The sequence below is a fragment of the Fringilla coelebs genome (assembly GCF_963513975.1).
Source record: "Fringilla coelebs genome assembly, chromosome: 10".
NCBI lineage: Eukaryota > Metazoa > Chordata > Aves > Passeriformes > Fringillidae > Fringilla > Fringilla coelebs.
In genome coordinates this window covers 19,579,381-19,600,674 of record NC_140036.1, presented here as the reverse complement: position 1 = coordinate 19,600,674, position 21,294 = coordinate 19,579,381, and the positions used below count along the sequence as shown (strand labels likewise).

General features: G+C 39.8%; 1 protein-coding gene across 7 annotated transcripts in view; it reads right to left on the bottom strand.

The window, feature by feature from the left end:
• The window catches only part of TBL1XR1 (TBL1X/Y related 1), a 108,150-nt gene that overhangs the window by 23,138 nt on the left and 63,718 nt on the right, over positions 1–21,294 (bottom strand). For 4 of the 7 annotated variants that reach the window (XM_084212617.1, XM_084212620.1, XM_084212618.1 and 1 more), the window contains exon 3: positions 15,262–15,329. The exons of the other annotated variants lie outside the window; for them this stretch is intronic. The gene's annotated coding sequence lies outside the window, so the exon portion shown is untranslated. The remainder of the gene's footprint in view (positions 1–15,261; positions 15,330–21,294) is intronic. 7 annotated transcript variants of the gene reach the window in all.

Sequence of the window (21,294 nt, the reverse complement as noted above, 5' to 3'; positions counted from 1 at the left end):
TATCATTTTTGAGAACATTCTCATGATGTCTGAATGTTTGAAAACTCTGACCTTTCCAAGTAAACAAGTGAAAACATCAGCTTTCAGAACATGTTATGAAATAACGTCCACCTCCTGTTCCAATTATCTGTCCAGCACTTTCCAACAGGAAACCTTCCTTTTTACCCAGCTGACCCCCACCATTGCTTCTCCTACAGAACTGGAGTCTGAGAAGACAAAGTTACTTTCCTACTGCTATTTGACAAAGTTTTACCTGGGATCTGATGTAAAAAAGTACAAGAGAATGACTTTTCCTGCAACAGGGCTCCTGCCACATGGCTCATGGACAGGCCACTTGCCACTGCCTCTCCACTGGGGAAGTGTTGAATACAAGACTAAATTAATCCCCTCAAGAAGAGCAGAGGCTAAAGGATGAACTTGGGTATGAAAATGAATTTATCTGCCTCAAACCACACATGGACATCCCCAAACCTGCCTCAGGCATGTGGTCACCCAGCTCACAGCCATGCTGTGGGGGAGATGGCTTTAGTTTCTTAAGGAAAAAAAAAAAATTGCAGTTCTATTTAAATCCTTTTCATTTCTAAAGGAAAAAGCTGCCCCAAGACAATGACTTTAGTAAGTGGAACATGACTGGTACAGGAATGTACATTGATACCAACCCTAGCACACCTCTCCACAGCCCCAGCCACACCTGGGTCACAAGACATCCCTGCCAAACTCCACTAAATACTCTGAGGACTTGTTTACTGAGCAGAATGTAAAATGAATGGCTTTTTTAGCCATTTCATGCATTAGCAACCAATTCCACCACATGCAGGATCAAACACTGATTTTATTTCGCTAACTTCTGTTGCCATACATGGAGCAAATTGTCCTTCTTTGAGACTGTTTTTTACAGAAAAATGATGTAGGAAGAGGAACAATATTTTCCTTCAGAGGAGAAGGTAATTAACTTTAAAGAGCCTCATAAAGAAGGTTTTTTCAAACCACAGAAATCTAATGAAAGTGCTATTTGTCACACAGAGAGGTCCTGAATTATTTATATAAAGAGGGCTCCCCCCTCAAAGCAGAACTGTGCAGGTGCCACATCAATTCACCTGTTATGTAGTGGGTGGCTGAAGGAAAAATAAAAAAGCAACCCAACGTTTGGCTTGTCTGTCAAAAGCGTTCTGCACCCACCCGAAGCGAAGGAGGCTCATTTTTCCAGGCTGGTTCCGAGTGTTCTGCACGAGCAGCTCTGGTCCTGCCTGGCCATCGGGAGGTGGCACTGCAGCACCAGCTGTGCCCCCAGCAAAACACAGACACAGCCCCACAAACACACTGTCTGCCTGATGAGGGGCTTGAAACTGGAAAGGGTGCAAAAGGTTCCTGTATCTTACCAAAATACTGCTTTGTGCATGTTTTCAGCGCTCACTTACGCTTTCTGGAAGGGTTTTTCTGTGTTTTCCCCATGGGCCTGGGGACAGTGTCCCACAGCCAAGTGACACAAGAAATGTCAGAAGAAGGAGCAGCAGCAAACCACCTTCCTTCCAACCCAAAGCAAAATGTCATGTTAGAGAAAATACAGTAGAAGAGGATACAATAATTATTTCCCTTTGACACACTCTGAATTAACATCAGGCTTACACTGCCGGCTCTCAAATTGTTTGTGACAATGGACTCATGCCTGTACACATGTATCCCACATCCTAAAAAAAATTAATTCAGCAATGCTGGCTAATTCCCCCCAGATTCACTATTTCCACAAGCAATCAACTACCCATTTTGGACACTTTAATAGATATTAATATTGCTCTTCATTTTATATGCAGAAATTAAATCACTGAAGAGACACATAAAAATGAGACAAAAGTAAGAAGTTAACATATAATTCCTAGCAGACTTAGATTTGTAGCCTAATTTGCATAGGGGACAATTATAATATCTTAAAATATTTGCAGCTTTATGTCCCAAACCCGTTCTAAAAAAGTGATGAGATCCTTAAGGCCCTTTTTTTCCCTTGCCCTTAGAGACATTTCAGGTCTTCCTCAAAACATTCTGTGGAATTACATGGTAAAGTATGATGCACCCACACTGCTGTTTTTGATCCAATTATGCTTTTAAAGGAAATCTCTCTCCCACTTGCCTCTCTTTTTGTTTTGCACCCTGGAGCAGGCACAGCGCATGTGAAGCGGATTTCTCACTGCTAAAACCGGGATTAAATAAAAAAATAAAATACCCCATGACAAGTAAAAAAGGGATGGGCATGAGAGCTTATGAACGATGCTCAAATTGCTCAGGGGACCACACCAGGATCAATATTCCCTGCTCAAAAGAAAGTCCATTTCAGCAGGCATCTTCCCAGGTTTTATTTCCCTTCCCAGAGGATGGGCCTGTAGTTTGTAACGCCACTGCTCAGTTAGAATCAGCACAACATCCAGATATCTCAGGTAATTTTTAAGACTGCTACAGAAAGTCCCTAAAGTCCCAAAATTTATCAGGCATAACACACATCAACCATAAAAGCCAAAGTCTATAGAGATGCTAGCCTCGAGATTTACTCAGTAACAGGTCAGGAGCAGACAAGACACACACCTGTGCTTTAGACAAACTGACCCACTCATTCCATGCCAGGAATCACACAAAAACTCATTTAGAAGCTACTTTGTTCAAAGGAAACGAGGTTTCTTATCCCAGAGACAACACCAGCTCTGGCTTTGCTCCCAGCTGGCAGAGGAGTGTCTGTGTTTCTGCGCCTGGCCCAAGGCAGACGGGGCAGGTCCCACCTCTGTCCCCTGAGGACCATTCACACACTTCATACCTGGGGCAAAATTTACAACTAAAATCCATTAAAAAGGAGATTGAATTCCACTCTCAACAACACCAGGTCTAATCAGAGCCCGATGGTGCAAACCTGGCTGTGCTTCTGACAAATCATTTTTCCACTCCACATGTTTGTGCTAGCTTTGTACTCCTTGTCCAGGTTCATGCCAAATGCTGGAGAACAGATGCCACCCGATATGGCTCCTGGCCTAATAGATTTTTTGGTTGATTAGGGGTTTTTTTCAGACAAACCTGAACTAGCAGAGAAAGTTTATACATCAGATTATTACTGGGTATCTCTTAATCACCATTTGATAATGTATACTGGGGTTACACTACAATTACAGCTATTGTATCATCAAATAACAGCCTAAGAAAGTGATATTTCTGCAGTTGTAGCTGGGCTCCAACACATTCCCAATAGGTAGGATAACAGGAAAACCTGACTGGCTGCTGTGAATAATAATTCCCCAAAACCATACCAATCATTATTTTGACACCAGACATGATATGTTAAAGGGAGCAGCTAATGCTCTGGGTAGCTCTGAAGAATGCTTAATGTTCAGACATAAACAGACTGCTACATTTATCCATGGAAAACAGAAGTCTGGCTACAGAAACACTAAAACCCCTACAACAGAAATACTGCCATTAGAGCTTTTATTATTTCCTCTTTTGCAAGAAATCCAGACAAGTATTTTGCTAGCATATGTGCACATAGACATTTTATCAATTGTTGCTTAAGAGTATTTCTTGCTTTTAATGGCCATGATGATTAAAATAAAAAGAGCAAAGGGTGCTGTTTAAATCCAGCCACTCAGACCAAATTCCTGGATGTGTGAGGTTTCAGCAGGATTTTATTCAGATACCAAAGCCACCACAGGTTACAGGACTGGAGATTTAAACCACAGAACACTATTCCTTGTGGCTGCTGCTCTACTAAAGCTGTCTCCAAAGAGAAAGCTTTAGTAGAGACATGGTGGGTCCATTCCCAGTGGCTGAGGAAATTCCTAAGTTTCCATCCAAAGAAGAGTTCTGCATAGCCCTTCAGAAATGCTTTATAAAGGAAAACTCATAAAATTAATTAGTGGTTCCTTTATATCAAGCATGCAGTCTACGACTGCATTGTACATCCTTCTGCATAAGAATTTATTAGATACCAATTTCAGTCAAAATGAACATTTTGTCACACTGTAAAAATAAAAAAAAAGGTTGACTTTTCTTCCAAGTGTACCAACTACTTGCTCTAAACACTCCTATTTGCTCTTTTACATCTTTACTTGAGTGATGCCAGCCAATATTGTATTGGGGACAGTGCAACTGAACCCTTAGTAAAGTTTTCCTACTATCTGATGAGCTGCAGTTAGGAATTCTAACATTCTGAATGAAAAGAAAAACATTTTTTACAGTTAAATGCCCAAGTGTTTTCTGTAATATCTCAAAATAGTGCTCTCATTTTCTGCATTTTTACCTGTGCCTCTAAATTGCTATTAGCTAAATGCCCTTTTGTTTAAGGTTTAATAATATGCCAGATGTGCACTTGCACAAAAATTATGTGTAATTCTATCTTATCAACCTTCTTACTGATTTCTCATATCAGGCTTTGCTAGCTTTCCTTCTAGTAATATAAACCAAGAGATGCTTCTCATGTTCATTATTTAACTCTATTGCTTTGCTTTTAACCTCAGGAATATAGCTTAATTTCGGAACACTAAAAAAAATAACTTTTCCTTTCCTCATCTGAATTGCCTTCCTTAGCTCAGGCGATAAATATTTGTATTCTGTACTTCAGCTTTAGTGACCTAATTTATGGCAACAGGCTCTGCCTTTCCATGCCAATTTGAGAGTATGAAGAATACAAGATGACAAAGCCAGTCTGAAATCTTCTGAAGAAAAAGAATTACAACCCTGAAAGGGAAGAGAAGGAAAAAAATAAAAACTAAACAAAACCCACAACAAAACACAAAATCACTCAGAACCTTGGCTAAAGTAAGTTACTGTCTATTTATCTGAAAAATGCAGCCCAGTCCTGAGTACAGTTACAAAAATATGCTGCAGATGAAGCCCATTTGTTGATTTTGCCTAGAGCAAAGTAGTATTTAATTACTGAACTCCAAATCTCCTCCCCAAAGTCCCATGCTGTGTGACCCAGGAGGCTGGAATTCCGGATGTGACAGCACAGACACAAGCAACAGCATATCCAGTATTGTGTTTCCACAGCTATGGCTACAGAGCTGCAAACTTCTGTGCTTTCTGTGTTGAAAATACGCCTTCCTGAACAGCTATAGGGCATTTTGCAGTGATTCTTGGCAGCCACATTTTGTAAATCCCTAGGCTGACCAAAGATACAGGGGTATTTCTGGTATTGACACTTTATTCAACACTTTACGTTCTTAAAACCATTTTTGTCTCATTATTACAATGCAACACCAGAAGAAATTATGTTTGGGGAAGATTCTCCTTATTTCATGTATCAGAATAATAAAGACATATTGTTTATTAGTATTTTAAAGACTTTTCAACTCTCTGGGTAACAATGAAAGTAGGCACAGATGGGCTAAAGGATCTCCAGAGGTGCCTTCCAATGCCAATCATTCTGTGATTCTATGACATCTCTTTACAGGCACAGCTCTCTTGCATGACAATTACAAGCTTGCTGAAATTGAGCTAGTCCTGATAAATCCTTCAGCAGATGCAAGTATGTTCCTTTATAACTTAAAAGCCAAACTTAACTGCTCAGAACATGCAGTAAAACTTCCAGCAGTAAGTCCTGCCTCATTTTTAATTACTCCATGAAAGCCATCCCTCCCTGACTCCCCACAAGATCCTAAGCCCAAACATCTTGTTTAGTGAAGGATTTTTAATCACAGAGCTCAGGCTCCCTGATGGAGACAAACTGGGATTAAGTGAAAACTGTCCAGACATAGTCATTCAAAGATTAAACCACCACCCTCTTTCAATACTTGAATAATTATCAGAACACACCAGGAAATACAGCTAAACATTATGAAATGCTCCTGGATCAATTGTCTAATCCAGACCAAAGGCATTTTTAGAAAGGAAGAACCTGTGGCTTGATGGGATGACCTTCAGGGTCAGAATGTCCTACCCACACACAAGTTGGAGAGATGATTATGGCAGCAAAACTGGAAATGTGGCATTTGTAGAACTGATTAGAAAGCGATCGGTCCTGATTGATGAATGACCAGAATTAGCAGAAGCACCTGAGGGAGCACTAGTGTAGGTTTGGCCAGCACGGGTTACTTCAAGATGACCTGCAAGGTCCAAATTCCAGGCTCTGTGTGCTAAATATATCTCTGTAATGGAGAGGGAAGCACCAGACAAATGCTTGGCATTCCTCCAGGGAGAGACATCTGTCCATCTGTCCCTCAAAAAGGGAAAATCACCTTATTAGAGGGGCATCTCAGGAAGAGTGGCAACATCAAACAAGCCCTGCAGCTTCCATTCTTAGGCCATGAGAAGGATGTCCCTTTAAGCAGTTACAGTCCTTCAGGAATACCTAATTCCAATAAAGACAGACTTCTGCAATCAAACTTTTAGACCCTGTCTCAAGGAGGCTTTGTGAAATTGTTCAATGGCTTTACTAAGTGCTAAAATAGCTGCCTGCTAATGCTGCCTGGATCTAGACACAGAACAGCTGCTGGAATCGAGTCCAAGAAAGGTGAAAACTGGAAAAAGCCTTTTCTGCAACGTTGTTTAAAATCCTCTATATGCCTTTTTGGCATGCACCTGGTTTTAAGCATGCAACTATACGGCTGCTGATCTCCTGTGCCGCATTAAAGCCTTTGCAAGAAATTAATTATGCATGAATGTGGGAGCACACCCATTAAACCTCACTTGGATCAAACTGTGTAAAAAATTCTGAGAAAATAACAGACTGAGAAGAGCCCTTGAGTCAGTCAAAATGAGCCCCATCAAGGGCTTCTGCTGAGACTAAGGAGGGGAGGGGCAAGGACCAAAAGTGATTTTCTATTTGTGAACACCGCCACTGAAAATAAACACAACTCCTGTGGTTCAATCTTTTTGATCAAGAACCTGTAGAAATTAACAGCTAAACGGGGTTAAAAATCTCCATACCGTGCGAAGTTTCTGCTCTCACTTGATTTATTCTCATTTTCACTGCTAGAAAACCTACTAAATAACGTGGCCTGTAAGACTGATCAGGAACATTCCATTTTTTCCAATATGTTCTTCCTGATGTTCCCACAATAGATCATTCAGGGCTCTAAGGGACTGTGTCAATTGAATTGAATGATTTGGTCGCCTGCTGGTACATAAATGCAAAAGCAAAGCTGAGGGGGTTTATTTTCAAAACAGGAGACATTGATCCTGTGACAATGTTCCATTACCCTGACTTTATTTCTATTAGAGACAGTGATTACATCTACATCAATTGCTTGAGCTGATGGATACTGGTGCACTAACAGTGACACAGTTTTTCACTAGGCTGCTGCTGGATGCTGATGGCTTACAAAACAAGACTCGTTCTCCAACTAATGCCACTTATTTCTCCATCGAAAACTGCTGCAGTTTGGGCAGACTTTTGTAATTAGTCAGTTCTCAGCTGTCTGTGGGTTTTTTAGGGGAGTTTTGTGTGTTCTGTAAATCTTAGTGTGGAATGGTGATTAGTGATTGTATAGTCTGGCATGGATTCTATTTGTTATGATTAAAATATTTACATTGCTACCTGCTGGTAATAAAACAGCAGATGTAGCTCCCAGAAGCAGCTGGGATTTCTGCAGAAGGTATTTCTGCACTCCTACAACAGCAGCCCTATCTTGACTGGGGTTTTTCCATATGGCTGTATGGGCTCCTCTTCCCTTTTCATGCAGTGTCACCCTTTTGCAGCCTCTGCCCACTGCCCTTGCTATCTTTCCCAAGCTGGTGATCCATCTTCCAGCTTTCATCTCTTGATCTGACATCTGATCTCAAGCCTGTGGCCACACATTTGCCCTGGTTTTCACCTCCTCCATGCACTGCCTACACATACTCTGCACTCCTAAGCCCATCTCTCCAGAGCATTCATCTGTGCCTCCTTCAGTCACTCCTTCTTCTATGTCCTTCTTCCGTTACTATTCCATTACGACACAAGTTGCTAACGTTTTGCACAAATAAATTCTGCTGGTTGGAAAGAAAAAATTCAATTCATAATCAACAACAGTGTTTTCTAGTCCAAGTAAACCCTGTTCATTTTATTTATCCTTGTTTGTTTAGCCTGGTGCCCTGAGTCATGTCCTGACCAGCCTGCAGGAGAAAGGCCTTTGTCTGACGCACTTCAGTGTATTTACCAGCATGGGTTCCCTCGCTCCTGATAAAGAAGTTTTTTTTTAATGTTGCCATAACAACAAGAATTCGAGGTGATTCAGAGTGACACCTGCACAGAGTAACCAAGCGCTGCTCTGAGTTCTCACCACCTGAACAGGCGCAGAAACCGAGACCAGAGCAGGTCTGCAGAGCCAACCAGCACCTCCTCTCTGCCCCGAGCTGCCGCCTGCAGCTCAGCACAACGTGTTGGCTGGGCACCTCCTGCTCAAGCCAATTTCAGACTGCACATCTAGAATTTCTGCACAACCAACAGCAAAATAAAAAGACACCAAATTGTGCTCTGTGGTGTGACTGGGGACTTGCAAGGCTGAGCCTGCAGGGATCCAAGCAGCCCTTGCCCAGCAGTTCTGAGAGCAGTGAATTCTGCTGGAAACAGAGCAGTGAATTCTGTTTGGAAACACTCATTGGTGGCCATTTCTGCCTGATAGTGCTGGAATAGAATTTTTTTTCAAAACATTGTATTTTGGGGTTTTATTAAGGTTGGTATCGTTGCTTGGGTAACTACATTAAATTTCTGCAGGTCTTTGGGGACTGGTTCCTCTTTCCCTAGTGAACAGCCAAATTAAAACTGAAAGCCAAACATGCATCAGTCTGGGCACAGACTGATGAACACGACCTTTCCCAACAAAGGATCCACTCCCTCACTGACCCTGCCCCTCAGGTCTGAGCCTGAACACTCTCATCTCAGCTTTTTAAGCACCTACAAAGTTATTTACAAGTGCAGGCATTATTTTCAGTGTAAAAAGTTGACAGAACTACTCCATAAATAATACTGACCATGTAAATGGAGCAGGAGAAGCATTTCTTGGAATGGAAGGATGCTGCTCTGTGTGTGTGTGAGCATCTTTCCTGACCCCTACATCATTTTAGAACACATCAGGGATTATCAGGCACAGTACAGCTTCAGCACTGTTGAGGATATAAACATATGAAAAAGACAGAGGCAGTAAAGAGGTGCTCAGTGCACAGAACAGGTCTTGAAGAGGCTTTGATCCATTCTAAACGCAAATAAACCCAGCTTATTTCCCCATAGTTAAGCCCAGGCTTTTATGCCTTTCCCATGAGAAAAGAAGTTTTGGAATTATGTACTCTGGCAGAATCTAATTTGGGAATAAATAATTTTTCTGAAATTCCTTTGTGATGCATAAAAGCTGCCAATTCTTTTCCTGAGGCAGATGTCTTGTTGAACAGTAACTGCTCTGAGTCCCGGGTTTCTGAAAAATTAAGGATGAAACACAAAACCCCTGTGAGGGAATACCATAATGGGGTGGAAAAGGAAAAAATCCAACCTAACAACCCCACAGGACATAGAGAAGATCCTTTAGTTACAATTTATTGAAATTTCAAGTCAAGAAAATATGAACTGTTAACAAGGAAAGATAATTTCCAGCTTTAGTGGCCATTAATCACAAAATCAGCTCAAGACCAACTACATCATAACCTGCTACTTACTGAAGAGGAGGCCAGATTTCTTAATATATTTTTAAATTTGGGATGAAGAAAAAGAATAGGGTGCCCTTTGGACAGGGAAAACAATTAATCAGTTTTACTAATAATAATGCTGGGGTTTGTTGTGGATTTTTTTAAGAAAAAAACCTTGAATACCTCTGACTTCTTAGGACAAGGTCAGTATTACTCATAAATTGTGGATTAATGGCAAACAGGTAGATTGGTACTTGTGAACATTAATAGCAGAAATACACGACACTTCAAAAAAGCTTTTCTGCATTTACCCAGATATTAAACATGCTAAAAATCTAATGCAATTGGCCAGCAGAATTTGGTATCAAAAATATAGGCTAACATTCATCATATTTAGTATTCAAACTTTTCCACAGCCATGAAACAGATCCTAAAGGCTGGAAAAAATTAAATGCAAAATGACAAGTTTTTCTAGCCCCAATATGTTCACCTCAAGAGATTTAAAGACGTGTAACTCACAACTGACTGCAGCATTATGCATGAATGGAGTTCTAAAGAAAGCTTAAGAAAGTTTACCCTCAGATTAAAAACTCAACTCTTTGCTTTGCCCAAGCAGTTTCACATCCACCTCTGCTCACTAAAGCAGGCTGAGATGAGCCTGTGGGAATCTGCAGGTAAAAAACCATTATGTGTGCAGGATCTTGAAAAAAAGTGGAAACTCCCCCCACTTTTTTGCCAAACCAAAAGTCCCAGATAAGATGTTTCTGCAACTGGTCACATGAATGCAAAACCAGAATACGTGTGAACCTCCAAGAGCCATGTCTACTCCCACACTCCTGCACTATCCCTGCCCTACTGGCTGCTGATCTGCAAAAAAAGCCTCTTTTCCTCATACCACTACAGCATCTTATTCTTAAATAAAACCAAAAGCAACACCAGTATGAAAAAGTGCAAAGCACAGCTCCGAGTCTTTAAGAAGCCATCTCAGAACTACAGCACATTTTTGTTCAGGAATAATCAAACTGCAGCGTCTGAGGACAATTGACAGAAATCAGTTACCAGTGTAAACAACATCAGGTTCAAAAGGGCAGTATGAAACCATCTTCACCTACAGTTTTTCAATAATTAAAGACCAATTAGCAGGGGAAAAAAAAAATCAGATGTTCCTCATTTAAAAAAAGAGGTACTAATTAAAACAAATTTAACACTTACAAATTTATTTCAGAAAAAGGGCCTATGAAGTGGATCAGAAACCAACCGTACTCACTTTGGCACCTCAAGATTTAATGTCAGGTGAACTTTGAAGTTAGGCCACTAAATTTTCCAGAAGCACCTAGATCAGTTAGATGCCATATCAGAATTATTTCTAAAGAAGAAGAGGATGTGAAGTTCTTGCCTTTTGTGGCTACTTCCTCTCAAGACCCATCTCTCAAAAGCCATGAAAGAATTTAAGCACCAAACAGTGTCTGACAAACATTATTTTTGGTATTCTAAGAGGCAAGGCTCTTCTAATTTGCTAAACCTAAATATTAGGGAAGGAATACCCCTGATCTCAGCCCTGCTACAGACACTGGGCATGGCCACTGAGAACACGAGGGACTGCAGCTGCAGACAGCCCTGATTCACTGTCCTAGGCAGTGACACAGCATCGTCACTGTGTTCATCCTATTTTCCATCTGCAACTGAAAATATCAGCAATGTGAGAGCAGTGTAGAAATTCCCATTTCTTTTTTCACTGTTCTGTATGTCATTCTGCAAGAGTGGTGTGATTTATCATGAAGTAAAAGAGGAATAAAGCAACAGCAACATCTCAGAGCTGCTGAGGCAGGAGGGAAGGAGGAGTGTGTTCTGAGACAGCCTGGAAAAGGTGGCCAGAGGTGGGGCAGGGGACACAGGGGTCAGTCATTAGGGCAGAATGCTGCTTTACTTTTACAAAATTAAAGACTGGGCCTTATTCCTGAGTCACCATTCTGTCATCATGGTCCCTTCAGAGCCCAGGAGGCAGTGAGATGACAACCAAGGGACAAGAGGGGCAGTGAGGTGACCCTCGGTCCAGTGTCACTGTGGGACTGAACACTCAGCTGCACAGCATGAGACCCTGGTGGGCACACAGGCAGCTCTGACAAACACACCTCAGCCCCAGCAACTCTGCAACAAGGGACAGATTGTTTTCCAAGCCTACAAGTATCTCTTCCCTTAATTTATACCATTTTCAGTTTCTGGCACAGGAACCACCCTCAATGCAGACATTCCATCTCTGCACCCCTACGTCCTACTCTGTACCATACCTCAAATCTGACTGGAGGTTTTCATAAGCAAAACCTAGACTATCTAGGTATTAGTGCTGTGTATTTTGGCAGAGACATCTCCATCTATATTAGCTATACCCAAAGTTCAATAAGAAGCTGTATTGATTTTTCCCTTCAAGCATATATATATTTGATGAAAAACTCACTCATGCCTCCAAAAGTTGCCTAGACATTAAGCTGATCCCACTTCTGCCTTCAGCATCTGCTTTTTTTTCCCCTCAAAATGAAGCTGTACCAAGGATCTTTTGACAGAATATTAAGAATAGCATGTATGCTGAGGTGATATGCCTATAATACATGGAAGAGGCACATGACACTGTCAGTGCCATCAGCCTCCTTGACCAGATTTTCCATACCCTGCAATATTTTTTTTTTTACTGGGAACTGTTCCAATATCTGAATCATCAAGACAAGTCTTTTCTTTCACAGAAAGCCCTGAAAAATAAAAACAAGCTTCTTTCCTTGCCTGTAGAAATTGGAATATTTTGCCTAACTCAAATTATCCCACACAAAGGACAACTTTGAATAAATGCCAAGTTCTGATACTTCATCAGTGCTTAAGTCTAAAGGCATATTTATACTACTGTAAAGGAAAAATTCCCAGAGATTGGATGATTGTGCCTGCCATAACACAGCCCCAGACGGCTCCTACACATTGCAAAGTCACCTGCATCTCTCGAAGTAATTGCATTGTTGATCTTAGAAGATTAAAGCAGCATACCAAATGTTCCTCTTGCTAATTTGGCACTCTACAGAAGGTCTAACTGGTAAAAGGAGCCTGAACACACCTGTACCAGAATATATAATGACATTCAAAAATACATTTAGAAGTAGTTTAAAAGAACACTATTTCGCTTTTCTGTATAGCACACAGGATATAAAAAAGCTATAATAAAGGAGCCTGTGGTATATAAAGTTTCTGTTTTGTGAAGGAGTCATCCTCCCAAGCTGTATGCAAAAATCTGCCTGACTGCCTAACCCATACATAAAAACCTTAAAATTTAAAGCTGTTGGCTTTGTACAGTAGAAGCAGGAGAGTCTACTGAATAAACCCTTATCAAATGGGCTGAGAGTCACAAGGGATCCAATTAAGATAAAAAGTTCAAACCCAGGACATTTCCTCTTCTTTCTGACTGTTCAGGCCAACATCAGACATCTGTTCTCACTAATTTTTTAATTAATCCCCTTTGAAGCAAACTATTCAAAACCTGACAATACCTCATCTGTCTGATAAGGACCCCCCTCCAGCAGAAGGTGCTATTTTGAATTAAAATGCTCCTCCACTGATGCAGTTGGAAACACAACCACAGCTTTGTGTAGAAAAGCCAGTTTTGCTGAGTCAAGCTAAAACATTAGCAGAGATGGAAATACACCCTGTCTTGTAACTGCAGGCCACTATTACACAGGCAGCTGCACTGAAATGGTCTGCAGCTTGTCCCACAAGTGACCTCTGCTCTGCTTTCTGCAGAATTAACCAATCACAGTCACTACCTCTGCTGGTTCAGCGTCAAACAAATTAAATAGGATGGCTTCTCACAAAAAGAAACTCACTGTCTTTGGTTACCTTTACCTCGCCTCAAACAGATTCTATGCACATAAAATTCTGCTCGCCCATTTCCAGTAACGGGAGCATTATTTGAAAATAAAGAGATGATAGAGATGAAGTCCATGACTTCTCCAGATGACATTATACTTTAATAAGTACTGCACAAATTGCTTACAACATTTTGAAAAATTTTCAGTATTTCTCAGACTCCAAAGAGCTCCCATGATCTTTCTTTTCTTACAATATTTATAAAGCTATGATGTTTTTACTTTGCAGAATTGCCATTTAACATTCTTGAGTGATGCTACTCAAAGCTTCCCAAAGCCATTTCTCTCCTGTAAATCTGAAAGCCCATTTTCTGCCACTCCAAGACTCAGAAACTCTAAAGTAAGCCTACATGCATGAGTGGTGCAAGCTTGAGGCATTATGGACTTACAGGACTGGAAATCAGTGCCATGCCCAATTATTTTAGATAAACCAACCTAATGCCATGGCAGAAGAGAAAATGGCTTCAGTGTTTATTCACTCACAACTTCCAACACCTTTTGCTTCCTTCATTTATCAGTCCAGAGACTTCTCAAGCAAGGACACCCCCCTCTCTCCTCAATATCTAAAACACCTTATTTGTTTCTGATCTTGACCAGAAAATCCAATTGAGAAGTTCTTGTGGACCCCACCTTGCCTTTAGAAGGTACACATGGATACAGATCAATCCAGAAGAATATTTAAACATACTCCAGCCCAACTGCCTTCAGCTGCTTAAGTGATGTGTTGGAGCAGAGCCAGTATCACACTACCCTGCAAGGCCACAGAGAACATCAGCAATATCCTTCTCTCCTTTGTGAGGTCCACTTGCAAGGTAAGGTTTGTTAAAATAAATTCCCTCTGTCTCTGAGTGCCCTCTAACGACCCAGGACAGCACAAATAGAGAGTTTACCAAAAATTTTAAGGGATTGCAAATTAAAAAGAAAAAAAAAAGAAAGGAAGGGGGTGCAGGGGGAAAGAAAAGACATCTGCTACACCCACAAGACATTTGTTAAATTATGGTATATATTAAAAATTCTACAGATACAAATGTGGTCTCAGTAATGTCCCGCTGAAGGAACAAATGCTCAATTGTGCTCTTGCACAATATTTGAGCATGGCTGCTGATGGCCTGGTGCACAAGGAATTTTCCCTTTCTAAGAATAAGTAAAGGTAATCTCATCTCCCTTGTAACTCCAGCCATGGAGAAGAGATAAGAAAATATATCTAAGGAAAGTTTCCAAAACCAAAAGAAATGATACAGGGATTGCAGTTACATACATTTACAGAAAATAACTGCAAAATCATGACTGTACATCACATTGAAGAAGACACTAATAAAAGCCCACAGTCTGGATATTTGCCCTCTGAACCACACACTTGTATTTTCCTTTAGGAAGACAAGACTTTAGCACTTGAAAAAAACATACTATAATTAAAATACAGTAATTTTCCACCCCTTTTTAAGAACTGATACACACCGAGGCAATAGTGACTCCACACTTCAAGGAGACAATACAGTTTTTACAATGTGTTTTGACAAAAGGTCTATTTATTATTATTTCCATACTGTGAATTGATGTGTTATATCACAGCTCTCAACAAAATGAATATGGATTTACACATGAGACACTAACAGCTCCAAAAGGAGCTGTTAAAGACCACTGAATAAAAGAACACTTAATGTAAGGATTCAGTGAACTGCAGAAACTGATACCTAACAAACACTGTAAATGCACGTAATACTGAATTGTACCAAACTACAGTCCACTTTTATGACAAATAAATAGATAAATCATTGAGTGTCCTTACCAGAACTACTCTCTGAAACCCCACAAAATTGTGATGTGGCAGCAGTACAGCCCTTGGTATTACACCACCTGTAACACAAACCATATTATGATAGTTTCTATCAATATTTATTTTAAAGGATGAAAAAAGGATAAAAGCTATTTTTCTACCAGTCTTTTTACTGAAAGAATTAAAGCAACATTCAGTTTCCTACTGATAACAATATATGCTTAGTTAAGAAAATAAACAAACAAAAATTAGAGACCTTAATTATTTACATGGAATTTATTTAAAAAACAAGTTACAGTCACAGTTTCAACTCTATCCTCTTCTCACTCTTTTAGTTGAAAGCAAATCCCCACCACAGGACAGCACATCAGCTTCAAAGGAATTTCTGTTCTTTTTGTCTGTCCACATTGACAAAGGGGAACTCATTGAGACTCCAGAAAAAGTTTACAAAGGGTTCAGTATTGATGCAACAGATACTGCAGTGTTAACCAATACAAATAAAATGATTCAATAGGAAGATAAAAACTAAGAAACACAAGGTCATGACCAAACCATCCAGTGTTTTCAAAAGTGACCATTCAGAAGCTGAATTTCACACCAACAAATTATAAAGAGCCAGTTATATGAACAATCCTTAAATTACCCTCATGAAGTTAATTTCTACAGGTGGCTTCAAAATTAAAACATTACACACCTGTGATCAGAATAATTACTGATCTTGTTATTTGTGTAACATGCTGATTCCTACCACCAATATTCATTACAGATTAAATCATTAGAAAGTGATCTTATGTAAACTAAGGGATTAAGGAGAAGATTTGAAGGCAGAAGCACAGGAACACTGTCTGGGCATCACAACAAAAGAATCCACATGTCAAAAAAATGCTGTTTGAAGCAGGATGCACTCAATAGTGAAACAGCTAACCCTGCCCTCTGGAAGAGGAACTGGACAGGAACAAACAAGTTTCTAAGTACTAAACTCCAGCTACAAAGGCTCACAAAATACATTACAAATAACACTAAAACTTCCAAAGCACCTCCTTAATACTAGGATTAAAACCAAGGAAGGCAACACATGCCTTAAACAGGACTTAGCATTTCAGACTTTCCATCATCCTAAAAGCAACCGGTGACCTCTAAGAAACCCTCTGCTATTTAGTCTGTTGCTAAGCTCAATAAGACTTGAAATTTTTTTTTTCCTCTTTTGATTGGGGAGCCACAGGGTATTTTGGTCAGCAATCATTTTCCATGTGTCAGTTCCCAAGAGAATCAAGTAAACTTCTCCTCTTTCCCTCCTGAAAAGCCTCCAACAGCCAAATGCACAATAATCTCCAAAAGCTCGATACCACCACCCTGAACTGGAAAAGTGTCCTGGTCCTCCTTTAACACTGACAGTAGTTCACAAGAACTAAGTGAAAAGGTCCTGACCCTCCATTAATGTAATTTTAATTCCCTGCTAGGCTATTATGTACTGCTTTGATCATTTCTACAAACCTAACTGTATATGCCAACTGCATTGCTAAAATTTGATTTGGAAAAAACAATCAGAAGCAAAGTTTAAAAAGCTTATAAAATTTTAACTCCAAGTGCAAAAGGTCATTAAAAGGGGATGTTGATCCTGCTGGTTGAACAAACAAGACAGAGCAGTGAGTTTCAACTTTTATGCTTTGAACCTTGTGCACTTTATGTTTACATTAAGGATTTTTCATTCATTTGGAACAAACTCTGCTCAAGTAAATAACTGGAATTACCCCCAAAATCATGCCAAACAACAGAAAGAACCTGGAGTCTGTACAGGAGAGCAGAGAAGCACAACACCCTCAACAGGAGCTGCTTTAAGAGGAATTCCTTTCCTCTCCACAGCTCCCCAGAGAGTGCACACAGAAAACACAAAACACAGAAATTCACCATTGCATGAACCTCCCTACAACAGCAGAAACCTGTCCAGTTCCCTCAGCCATGGCATGGAGAGGGTTGAGGGAACAGCAACAATTAAATGCATGGCCTAATTTAACAGGGCTTTTAGGAATGGCTAAGCCACAAAAGTAATTTTTCAGATGGATCCTGATAGTCAGCTACTTCCACAGGTACTTGCAACTCCTAACACGACCATCCGAGAATCCAATTTTATTTTATGCGTTTCAAATTAATAAATAAGAATAAAAATTTTAGCATGTGCTGCAGAGACACATTACTTAAAGACTATATATATATATACACATATATATATATATATAATGTTAGTGATGTGAATAGAATTTGTGGTAAAAAAGCCTTCACATACAGGGAAGGATGTGGGACAAAAACTTCACATTTAGTTATATTTCTACCAAGTGATATGATGAAATGAAGCCCATCTCAGGGTGCTCACCTATAATCCAGGGCATAATTTCCATTACTATACCTCCTCTTCAGCTGTGAATTGCTTCAGTTACTTAGCATTTTATTTTTTCTTTCTTACAAGATGCCTATCTACATCTTCAGAAACCTGAAGAGAATCAAACTGTAAACCTACAGTCTCATTAAAGAAAAAAAAAAGCTGATCAAGAGAGGAAGGAGTAAAGAAATTTTCCAGCCTCAGGGAGAGGACTAGAACAGAAAACACTGCAAAAATGTGCAGGGCTTGAGAACCCAACATTTTACGTGATGCTAACAGGCAAGCTTAACAACTGTGTCTGTTACTAAAATGCTCACACTCCATAAGAATTTGTGCATCGTGAGCATGAAATCTTCCCCTCTGCAGCTTAAAATATCTGTGCATTTAAAAACCATCTGCAAAAATAGACATAACTTCCCCACTGCAAAATTAATTAGAGAGCAGGAATTTCATCTCACTACCACCAATACATGTGATGATGCCACATGTAAACACATTGCACTTGCTTTGGCACTGGAGAGCAACAGAAATGGTAAATTTAATAAGATTCTGTGAAAATGTCACTTTCTTGAAGAAGATGATTAATATCAGTGAAGGTGGAGGATGGGCACCAGAGAAGGCCATGCTGGATTAAGCTGCCACTAGAGCATGCTCCCTGATCAGCACAGAGCCCATTCACCCACTCCATTGGTGGGGTTTTTTCCACAACTTTTTTTGATTTTTCTTCTCTTGCATTTCTTTTAAACTAAATCCCTACTGCTGTTAGACTGGGACTTAATTTTTAAATTAAAAAAAAAAACAAAGTAAAAATAATCAAAAGGTTTTTTTCAACAAACAAACAAGTAACTTTTATTTTTTTAAATTACTTTCTTTTTTTTAATGACTGACTAGGGTTTTGCTTGTTTTGATTTTAAACCATATGTAGTTAGGGAAAACAAGACAAAAAAGTAAACTATGTGGTCATAAAAAATACTGATGTGCATTTTATAAACTCTCCCCCATCAGGGAGAGAGGAATTACCCACTTTTAGGAAGTATTGTTTACTGCTGCCTTCCCACTGGACCACCTGTTAATAATATTTGATGTTGTTTTCTTTCTGTGCAATGAGTATGACTATAAATGAGATATTTCATCTGCTTGCTACAACTTATTCCCTCTAATGCCTCTATTTCAAAGACCATCCAACCAACAAATGACACCAGCCTCAAGGCAATGTCCCAAGTGAATGTGCATCTTTGCTGCTCTTCCTTATCCACTGTCATTTCCATAATTCATACTCTTAACAATTTACAAAGTGCAGAGGATGTTTTCAGAGCCCATCAATGGTGTTCAAAAAGTCTTACAGCTGATTGACTGCCAAGGGCACATGAAGGAAGCAAGAAGTGTGTACAACTATTTTGGAAACAAGATGCTAAGATTCTCATTCTTTCTATTTGACAGATATTCCAATTATTTGGCCTGACCATAATGCATGCTATTTGGTTTAAAGCATTTAAGTTTTATAAGGATATGCTTCTTGAAAAAATCAAACACGGGAATAATTTTTTAAGAACTGGAAGGCAGAAGTATTTAATTTTGAAAGACTGTCTCCAATAGTACTGTTTCATGACTGGTGTTGCAAATACAACAGCCACTATTTTACATACTCATTAAAAATGATGTCTGGAGCTTGCAACTCTTTTTCAAAAAAAAAAAAAAAAACAAACACCCTTCAAAATGTAAGCCACTCAACCACTCAAAAGCACTGTAAAGCTGGTGATCATTCTCATTCCTGAAAATCCTCCATTTTGCCATTTTCAAATTTGGTAAATAAATAAGTTTTTCTTTTTTTTTTTTTTTTCCTTTTCTCCCTTGCCACTCTACACAATCTCTAGCAGCTTTATTTAATGCCATCAGCCAATATCACTGTCAGCGCTCTGAGAGCAGAAGGCTGCTCTGTACTTCGTGCCTGCCTCTGAATTCATGACCAGAGATTCACCCTCACCACGCAGAGAAAACGAGCAGCCTTCATCTTCCCATTTACCCCCATTAAGTCAGTGCCATCATCTTCTCCCAGGAGAAAAGTGCAAGAGCTGAAACCCCGCAAGCGACAGCAGGCAAGGACACTCAGAAATCAGGTCTGCCCTTGCTGCTCTTGGACTGTGAAAAGGAAAGCTCCAAACTGCAGGGCAGTGACCGTGTACTGCTGGAGTCTCCCTTCCTTCTGAACAGATACCCAGCAGCTGGGATGGAGCACATACCTCAAACTGGATTTTAATTTGCTTGGAAATGCATGTAAAAATAGTGGGACTTGGTCCTAAATGGGACCAAAAGCAGGTTGTATCATAATTATGTCATATCTAATTTAAGTCCATATCACTAAAATAGAGATTTGCCACCATAGATACAAATGTCACTTGGCAGCCATAGTGGTTCTCAAACCTGCAGCTGGAACATAGCTCTGGACAGAAAAGTGTTAAAAAGCTACTGATTGAATAGCCTGATTACTAGAATATAGAAGATTTTGCTTTGTTTTATAGTATAGTAACATCTTACTCCAGGGAACAACAGGTTCTTGGATTTCAGAGATCCAATTCAATTGGTACATGGAGTTATCACATCGATGGCTCCTGCACTCTGACAGGAGACTTGAGCTCAGGTTTGTAGTGAAAATAAGCAGGCAGCATTAACCTAGTCACCGTTTATACATAAATTACAATTAACCCTCCCAAATCTTAGCTTAAAAGTGTCAGCCCAAAGGATTGTGACTGCATCTGTCAGCACTAACAGCAAAAAGAAGGTGCCTGACCATGTCTTAAATGTAGCTCTTGTAACCTGTCTCTCATCTCCTCACAGAGAAAACCATCTCGGGACAGATGGACTCAAAAAGCCCATTGAACAACTCAAACCAGACCTACGCATGCCCACAGTCCTGCTCTGCGGAAAAGATTTTGACAAGGAAATAAGAGTCAATTTTTCTTCAATTTCGCAAGCGTTGCAGCTGTGTATTGCTTTATAATTTAGTTTATTAAAGGCAACAACTGTCAAAACTATACAAACTAATTTGTCGTGCAGCAATTTTACATTATTGGAATCTTGTTATAATCTGACTAACGCACACGATCGCCTTCTAACCATGCCTATAATTGGGTTCTTGGCTCCACAGGCCTGAAGACAGTAATCCAAAACATCTTCCAATTACGCTGAAAAATATGCATGTTTGTGGGAAGCTACATTACTTAATTTTCAGACTCAATGGGCCTTTAATAATATGAGAGGAGGGAAAAAAATGTTTGCAAAAGGACAATCATTCGTGGTGCTACTCAGAAAATTGTGTGTTCGTGTAGGAAAACACCATCTCAAAACCTATAAACACCAAAGCAGCGCTAGCAAGATACTTAGGGAACATAAGAGAAATGGAAAAAAAACCAGCAAAAAAATCCATTCAGATGGAAGACTGTATTCCAAGTCTATACTTTCAAACCAAACAAGGATCCCAGACGTTAAAATAGTCCATACTTCAAAACTCATGTATGTGTGAGAGTCACTCATGAACTTCACCTGGTTATTTCCAACACATGAACTGTCTATTGCTCCTGCTCACAGCCAGATGTGAAGTTCCTTGAATTTATTGGTAGATCAGAAGCAGCTCAAGACACAAGAACCTTGCACAGGAACCATTGCTTCAC